Here is a 9,633-nt window from a genome sequence, read left to right on the forward strand (position 1 = left end):
CCTCTTGCTGTTTTGGGCATGCACACAAATGTGTCTGTCATGATTTTCAAGCCACCAGGTCCTGGGTTCAAACAGAGGCCACGTGGGAATCCAGTGCCTTAACCACCATGCCACTTGCTGGCCCCATATTTTTTTTTTTTGTTTGTTTAGTTTTTAATACATTGAATACATTCTTAATGCATTGAGACCATTGATGGATTCTGCTCAATATTATCAAGAACTATTTTTTAAAAAAAATTTTTATTTAAGACTTTTATTAACAGGTGCTTGCAGCTTGTTGACTTTTTTAAAAAAATAAAGTTGTAAACTTTTATTACAAATTAAAAAGGAAGTTCTTAAAAATCCCAACTTGACCAGATATGAAACAATTTAAAAACCTTTAAAGGTGTATTGAGAAAAATCAGGCTTTTTTTAAAAAACACCTTTGTCATTACCAAAAAGAGACATCTTTAGGTAAAAATAATAAAAACCCTATGCTGCATAGATAATGCAGATAATTCTAATTCTGGTCAATGGGCACAAAGCAAGCACTTAAGGTCCTCAGCGCCAATCTTTTCTTCATTTCCTTATTACTGGAATTTCATATTCACTTCTTGTTGGATGACTAAACTGAATGATGGTAGAGAAGGTAAGCTGGGATTTACTCAGTCCTGCCCTCCTCAACCTGGGGGAGGACAAATTCTCAGCTGGTGGATTGGCTGCTTTTGTCTCTTTGCCATCTTGTGGTTTAGGGTTCTTTGGGCGTCTGCATCATAACTGAAGTTGTGGGTGAGTACGAACGTTGAGATGGCTGCTGACCTTGGGTCTCATCTCCTTGATTTTCCTTATCCTCTTCATTGTCGTCCTCTCTGGGCTGTCTTTGTCGAGGAGGGCCCCTGTGAAATTGTGGTGTATAACCCCGATACATATTCTGCCTCACTGGTCTACCTTGTTCTCCTGCACTCTGGTTGTTAGCACCCTCCATGAGTTCTCCCTGCACAGGACAGTTGGAATACTGTGGTCCATGCCCAAAGGATCTTCACACATAGTAAGGGGGGAAACTTCGATTGCCATAGGGCGGGCATTGTTGGGCTTGGCCTTGGGAGTGATCTCTGATCCCTTGTTCTTTTCTCCACTCTCACTATTTTGGTAATTTTGCTGGTCATTGCATGGACATATGAATAGTGTCTATAATGGTTACAGTCTGCTGAATATTTACTACCTTGAACTGGAACTCCATCAGGGCCTGTAACATTTGCTGCCTCTGCACCCTTTTCTCCTTCAACATCAAATTCAACAGTCTCTTCATCTCCTACACTGCAAAGGTACTTCCTGGGGTTATTCTTCTTTATGGCAGTCTGATGTACAAATACATCTTCCTTGGTGTCATTCCTGTTGATGAAACCATATCCATTTCTTACATTGAACCATTTTATTATTCCCAGAACCTTCGTGCGATGATAGTCTTGTCCCTGGCAGCAGGCACAGCCACTCCATGCACAGCTGCCTTGGTTTCAGCAGCGCCACGGGCAGCTACTGGGTCTCCGTCTTGGAGCTCATGGTTAAGGTGGTGGTAACTGAGGTCAGCTGCAGCAGCTGCTGCTCCTCCCAGGTGTGATAGTGGTGGTGCGGGTGATGAGGCTGCTCAGGGCTCTCTGCGTCTGCGCTCTGCTCCTGCTACCTACAGAACTCTCAAGCACTATTTTAGGAATAATAATCTAAGCTTAACTGAAAGGGGATAACACAAGATATAAAGAAAGGAAGGCCTATAACAGAAAACACTAAATATAAGCTAAATGATTTCTGGTCATGTTCTATACCTTATGTAGTACCTTGTTTTTCCTAGAGATAGTCTACTTCCTTTTTACTGTTTTTATTTTTTATTTTTTCCTCCTTTTTGGGAGTTGGGGTGGGCGGTATTGACTTTTTCTTTCGCTGTTAATGATATGGCAGTTAGATTGAGATGACATGTAAATAACTTAACATCTAACATTTAACTACTATTTGTTACTTTCCATGTCTATCATTGGTATTTTCATATTATACTCCCAATAACCCCAAGGGGTAGGTATTAGCACTCTCTCAGAACTCTTTATTCTATGTTTTCTTCTTTATGATGGTGTTTAAATAAAGGCATTCAGTTTTACTCCTTTCTAGTTAACTGAACTAAAAATGAAAAACAGTTGAGTTGTAACTTGCTGTTGTTAACTAGAGACTGGTTATACTAGGAAAGTATTTGGTATATCATTTCAAATAAAACCAGACCTAGATCAATAATTAGATTTTTAAACACAATTTTTTTGTGTGTGAAAGGTTTAGAAAAATAGAAATAAAATTACCTACAAAATCTAACCGTAACAGAAGTACTCATCATGTGTATTATTTCTAGCTTTTTTTCATATGTAAATACAAGTCACCATTACCTTGGATGGACATTACTTGCCTGTAGTTCTTTTTTTTTTGGGGGGGGGGGTGCGTTTATTAACAGGTGCTTGCAGCTTGTTGACTTTTTTAAAAAAATAAAGTTGTAAACTTTTATTACAAATTAAAAAGGAAGTTCTTAAAAATCCCAACTTGACCAGATATGAAACAATTTAAAAACCTTTAAAGGTGTATTGAGAAAAATCAGGCTTTTTTTAAAAAACACCTTTGTCATTACCAAAAAGAGACATCTTTAGGTAAAAATAATAAAAACCCTATGCTGCATAGATAATGCAGATAATTCTAATTCTGGTCAATGGGCACAAAGCAAGCACTTAAGGTCCTCAGCGCCAATCTTTTCTTCATTTCCTTATTACTGGAATTTCATATTCACTTCTTGTTGGATGACTAAACTGAATGATGGTAGAGAAGGTAAGCTGGGATTTACTCAGTCCTGCCCTCCTCAACCTGGGGGAGGACAAATTCTCAGCTGGTGGATTGGCTGCTTTTGTCTCTTTGCCATCTTGTGGTTTAGGGTTCTTTGGGCGTCTGCATCATAACTGAAGTTGTGGGTGAGTACGAACGTTGAGATGGCTGCTGACCTTGGGTCTCATCTCCTTGATTTTCCTTATCCTCTTCATTGTCGTCCTCTCTGGGCTGTCTTTGTCGAGGAGGGCCCCTGTGAAATTGTGGTGTATAACCCCGATACATATTCTGCCTCACTGGTCTACCTTGTTCTCCTGCACTCTGGTTGTTAGCACCCTCCATGAGTTCTCCCTGCACAGGACAGTTGGAATACTGTGGTCCATGCCCAAAGGATCTTCACACATAGTAAGGGGGGAAACTTCGATTGCCATAGGGCGGGCATTGTTGGGCTTGGCCTTGGGAGTGATCTCTGATCCCTTGTTCTTTTCTCCACTCTCACTATTTTGGTAATTTTGCTGGTCATTGCATGGACATATGAATAGTGTCTATAATGGTTACAGTCTGCTGAATATTTACTACCTTGAACTGGAACTCCATCAGGGCCTGTAACATTTGCTGCCTCTGCACCCTTTTCTCCTTCAACATCAAATTCAACAGTCTCTTCATCTCCTACACTGCAAAGGTACTTCCTGGGGTTATTCTTCTTTATGGCAGTCTGATGTACAAATACATCTTCCTTGGTGTCATTCCTGTTGATGAAACCATATCCATTTCTTACATTGAACCATTTTATTATTCCCAGAACCTTCGTGCGATGATAGTCTTGTCCCTGGCAGCAGGCACAGCCACTCCATGCACAGCTGCCTTGGTTTCAGCAGCGCCACGGGCAGCTACTGGGTCTCCGTCTTGGAGCTCATGGTTAAGGTGGTGGTAACTGAGGTCAGCTGCAGCAGCTGCTGCTCCTCCCAGGTGTGATAGTGGTGGTGCGGGTGATGAGGCTGCTCAGGGCTCTCTGCGTCTGCTCTCTGCTCCTGCTACCTACAGAACTCTCAAGCACTATTTTAGGAATAATAATCTAAGCTTAACTGAAAGGGGATAACACAAGATATAAAGAAAGGAAGGCCTATAACAGAAAACACTAAATATAAGCTAAATGATTTCTGGTCATGTTCTATACCTTATGTAGTACCTTGTTTTTCCTAGAGATAGTCTACTTCCTTTTTACTGTTTTTATTTTTTATTTTTTCCTCCTTTTTGGGAGTTGGGGTGGGCGGTATTGACTTTTTCTTTCGCTGTTAATGATATGGCAGTTAGATTGAGATGACATGTAAATAACTTAACATCTAACATTTAACTACTATTTGTTACTTTCCATGTCTATCATTGGTATTTTCATATTATACTCCCAATAACCCCAAGGGGTAGGTATTAGCACTCTCTCAGAACTCTTTATTCTATGTTTTCTTCTTTATGATGGTGTTTAAATAAAGGCATTCAGTTTTACTCCTTTCTAGTTAACTGAACTAAAAATGAAAAACAGTTGAGTTGTAACTTGCTGTTGTTAACTAGAGACTGGTTATACTAGGAAAGTATTTGGTATATCATTTCAAATAAAACCAGACCTAGATCAATAATTAGATTTTTAAACACAATTTTTTTGTGTGTGAAAGGTTTAGAAAAATAGAAATAAAATTACCTACAAAATCTAACCGTAACAGAAGTACTCATCATGTGTATTATTTCTAGCTTTTTTTCATATGTAAATACAAGTCACCATTACCTTGGATGGACATTACTTGCCTGTAGTTCTTTTTTTTTTGGGGGGGGGGGAGAGGTTTTCACTATAGGGCGTGTGCGCTCGCCAGACAGAGAGAGACATAGAGATAGAAAACGAGAAATCAACCCCCCAGGGGGGATGGTCACACCGCAATCGCTGCTCCTCCATTCTCCTCTTGGGATCTTGGGCACACACGCACACGCGCCCGGCATGAGTTTTAAGCCACCGGGTCTGGGATGTGAACCGCAGTCGACTACGTGGGAGTCCAACGACATAGCCATTACACTAACTGCTGGTTCCACTTGCCTGTAGTTCTAATTCTTAAATATTTTAATAGCTTGTATGGAAGATATAGCTTGTCAGCACTATAGTTAGAAGAGTAAATTGTTACTCAATGAAAGGTAGAGGCATATTTCCCTGAATTTATACTTAAAAAATGAATCTCAAGATAAAGAGGAAATAAAAATAAGATAAATTTTGTGAATATTCTTTAAAAGAGTTTTTTTTTATTTAAACATATCAAATCATGAGGAGATAAAAGCAAGATGTATTCAATATTAACCGGTAATGTAAAAGGAGATTTTTTTTTTTAAATAAATGTGTATGTGTTTAAATGAGTCAACTAGGCTGGTGTACATGCCTACATAACAGGTTGAATTGTCATTAATTTTTACTGGAGAATCTACCAAGGGCAAGAAACAAATAAAAAATAAGCACAAAAATAAAAACCTATTTGAAGATTAACTATGGGATAAGTTATTTTTATTACTTAAAAACATTCTCCAAAATATATAAACTATGGTTAATAGAATGAGTTCATTCATTCATTCATTTACCAAATATTAAATATTTCATGTGTGTTTGACAGTGTTATGATGAGGCTACAGCAGCGAGTAAAACAGTCTTTTCCCTAGTGGAGTTTACATCTTTACAGAAAAATATCAGTAAGTATGGACATAGTTAAATAAGTACTATAGCTACATTAAGCAAAGAATGCTATATGAACAATAAGAAAGGCATTTTAGTCTTAGTTGAGGGAAGGCAGGGGTGCTTAGAAAGTTTCTAAAAGGAAGGAAAACCTATGATGTTACCTGAGATTTTAGTCAGTAGGTATTACAGAGCTAAAGAAAGTAGGAGAAACATTCAGGCATAAGAAATAGATTTATAATGGGACCAGCAGTTAGCGTAATGGCTATGTCGCTGGACTCCCATGTTGTCGACCGCGGTTTGATTCCTGGACCTGGTGGCTTAAACTCACGCCGGGTGCATGTGCGTGCGTGCCCAAGATCCCAAGAGGAAAATGGAGGAGAAGGGATTGCAGCGTGGCCATGCCCCGTGGGGGGTGATTTCTCGCTTTCTGTCGCTCTGTCTCTGTCTGTCTGGCGCGTGTGCTCGCCCTATAGCAAAAACCTCTCCAAAAAAAAGAAAAACAGATTTATAAGCTAGCAAGATAACTTCATGGGTAATATAACAATATGTGTAGGTAGAAAATGCTACTAAAAAGACAATTAGCAGAGAAAAATTTTACAGGTCCTGGAAAGTATTTTTTTAAAAAGTCAGTGTTTGGGGCCAGCAGGTGGTGTAGTGGTTAAGCTGCTGGCTTCCCACATGGCCAACAGTTCAAGTTCCAGACCTGGAGGCTTGAAAATCATGCTGGCCATGTGTGTGTGTGTGTGTGTGTGTGCCCAAAATTCAGAGAGGAGAATGGAGAAGGGATTGTGGTGTGGCCTTCCACCTGGGAGGTGATTTCTCACTTTCTCCCTCTCTATCTGTCTCTCTGGTAAGTGCATGCACTCTATGACAAAAACATTTAAAAAAAGAAAAGAAGTCAGTCTTTATCAATTCTTTTTTTTTTTTTTTTAAATTACAGGGCATGTGCGCTCTCCAGAAAGACAGAGAGAGACAGAGAGATAGAAAGCAAGCAAGAAATCACCCCCCAGGGGGGATGGCCATGCCGCAATCCTTTCTCCTCCATTCTCCTCTCAGGATCTTGGGCACACATGCACACGTGCCCAGTGTGAGTTTAAGCTGCTGGGTCTGGGACGAGAACCGCGGTCGACTACATGGGAGTCCAGTGACAGCCATTACGCTAACTGCTGGTCCCTTTATCAATTCTTTATCCACAGTTGAAAATGAGATTCTACTTAAGTATTTTTAAGCAGAGGAATAACATACTTATATTTGTATTTTCAAAAGATAGTCTGTTTGCAATGTAGAAAACTAACTAGAGAGATATGAGACAGGAAGCAAGGAAATCAGTTAAGAGAAGGCTGAAATAAAGTGAAGGAAAGTGGAGAAGTTATACTGATATAAATTTTGACCTATAGAGAATATAATGTAAGCTATATTTTTATTCTAAAAATTAAAAACATTTTAATATATAAATAATTTTTAAGATATGGAATATATTTGTGAGAAAACTCATCCTAATTTATATTTATACTAGATGTTCAATATTCCATGTTAAACTTGATCACAACATGCATGGGTATAAGCAACATGAAAAATATTGCTTCTTTAAGAATTTTTCTGGGGGGCTGGCAAGTGGAATGGTGGTTAAGGGCACTAGACTCCCACATGGCCAACTGCAGTTCAAGTCCCGGATCTGGCAGCTTGCTTTCTCACTTTCTTTTTTTCTCTCTCTCTCTCTCTCCCCCTCTCTGATCAAATGAAAGGAAGAAAAGAAGGAAGGATAGAAGGAAGGGAGGAAGGAAGAAAGAAAAGAAGAGAGATAAAATAATTCTTTTTTTTTTTTGGAGAGGTTTTTGCTATAAGGTGCATGCGCTCGCCAGACAGACAGAGAGAGACAGAGAGAAAGAAAGCGAGAAATCACCCCCCAGGGAGGATGGCCACGCCGCAATCCCTTCTCCTCCATTCTCCTCTCAGGATCTTGGGCACGCATGCACACGTGCCCGGCGTGAGTTTAAGCCACTGGGTCCGGGACTCGAACCACGGTCGACAACATGGGAGTCCAGCGACATAGCCATTATGTTAACTGCTGGTCCCGAGATAAAATAATTCTAATGGAAAAACATATATATTTTTTCAGATAGGAGCAAGATGGCTAATGGAAGAATCCAGTTCCTGCCTTCTCCATAATGAAGGCATAAAACAACTATTAGGAGCATGTCAGTAAACTGGTGGTTGAGGCGGCTGGATATCACATGGCTGACTGTGTGGTTTGAGTCCTGGACCCAGCAGCTTGAAAATATACTGAGTGCATGTGTGTGTGTGTGCCCCAAATCCCCAAAGAAGAAATGGAGAAGGGATTATGGTACAACCATTCTCCTGGGTAGAACGTTTTCTTACTTTCCTTTTCCTTCTCTCTGGCAAGCTCATGTGGCTTTTAGCAAATTAAAACAACAAAGACGACTAGTCATACTTTGAGTGTAGTATCTAAGGAAGTACACTTAAACTCACCAAAGAAGATGTGAAGTTTTTTGACACATGAAAACTAAAAGGAACTGCCTAGAAAGGGAAACAAAGTGCCTAGCTGGCTTAGATTGGCAGGCTACAATCAGTAGAAACCACCCTCTCCTGGGAATGGGTTAAATAAGAGACCCTAACCTGCTAATACCACCATGGGCAACGTGGTGCCTGGGTATCCAGAGCCATGCAAGGCCCCAGGCCTAGTGAAGGGAAGTTCTTGGGACCTACAGGGCTACATGACTCTAAGGAAGGATCTTGCCCTGGATAATTCCACCTCCTGGGATCCAAGATGCTAAACCACTACGGGAACAAAGCAATTGCTAGGTAAAACTAGTCCAAAAACTGAAGACTCACATATCTTTACATCCCTGAGAATCTACTGATATTCCACCAAGCCCACATGTAGTGGCTAGAGGTACTACTCTAGCTAGATTGAGAAGTAGGGCCTAACCCCAGAACCTAAGCCCATGCAGCATTATACACTCCAGAATACAAACAGATCAGTTCAGTGGGTGAACACAAAAGTCTCACAACTGAGTCCAGGTCAAGCTATGGCTCAAATGCATGACTCCTGCCCCATGTGGGAACTCTCTAACCTCTGTATCTGTAGCCTCTGGTTTTTCCTAGACCTGATTCACTCCATAGGCAGAGCACACAGTCCCTCTGGTCTGCAAGTCTTCCAAACTTGGGATGGTCCCAAGAGATCTACTCAGGTGACAACTTTATTGCAAGGGCCCTTTGACCCTGCAGAAGCCTTGCAGGCACTGTGGACTGCTGCCAAGAGTCAGTTCACCAATCAGTTCTAGAGCAAGGGGCCCTACCTTGTGTGGGAGTACTCTAGGCTTTGCAGGCCTCCAGTACTGACAGATGTTGAGACTTATATACCACAGTTCAAGCATGTGAGCTTTTCCCCATGGCTAGAACTATATAGACATGGCTGGTCTCCACTCCTCAAAAGTGCTAAGCCCAGAACCTGTCACACTCACAATGTACAAGTCCCCAGCCGCATGAAGGGCCCTTCAGACACTGCAGACTAGCGCTGTACCAGGTAACTTTGCTGTACCAGGTAACTGCTCTCTCTCTCCTCTGCTGGGGTTTATAGACACTGAGACTAGCGCTGTACCAGGTAACTTTGCTGTACCAGGTAACTGCTCTCTCTCTCCTCTGCTGGGGTTTATAGACACTGTAGAGATGGTTGGCCAGCACCCTCGTCCCGTACCACTGCTTATGGCTAAGTGGCTCACTAAAAGATTCCCACCCCACAAAACTGCAACACTAATACCAAAACACTTCAAGTCTACAACACTGAGGTACTCAAAGACACAACTAAGAGTGAATATAATAAGAGAAATAATACAATAATACAAGAAGAGAAATTCCATAGAGACTACACTACTATACCCAGTCAAAATCAAAACACCTTATCTAATTGACAATAAAGAGGATATCTTCAAAAAAACTTTTACACTAAAAATGCTACCCCTCAAAATTGAAAGAGATAATAATCCAAGCAGATACACAGACATCAACATAGGTATGCAATAAATAAAAAAGAAGGTAACGTAACACCTCCAAAGGAACACAATAATTCTCCAGTAATG

General features: G+C 40.7%; 2 pseudogenes; both read right to left on the reverse strand.

Moving 5' to 3' along the window:
- Positions 1-558: 558 nt before the first annotated feature.
- On the reverse strand, positions 559-2,415 carry LOC106736018 (nuclease-sensitive element-binding protein 1 pseudogene; annotated as a pseudogene).
- Positions 2,416-2,762: 347 nt separating this feature from the next.
- On the reverse strand, positions 2,763-4,619 carry LOC106736019 (nuclease-sensitive element-binding protein 1 pseudogene; annotated as a pseudogene).
- Between the last annotated feature and the right edge of the window lie 5,014 nt (positions 4,620-9,633).

Source organism: Tupaia chinensis, unplaced genomic scaffold, assembly GCF_000334495.1.
Source record: "Tupaia chinensis unplaced genomic scaffold, TupChi_1.0 Scaffold000609_1, whole genome shotgun sequence".
Classification (NCBI taxonomy): Eukaryota; Metazoa; Chordata; class Mammalia; order Scandentia; family Tupaiidae; genus Tupaia; species Tupaia belangeri.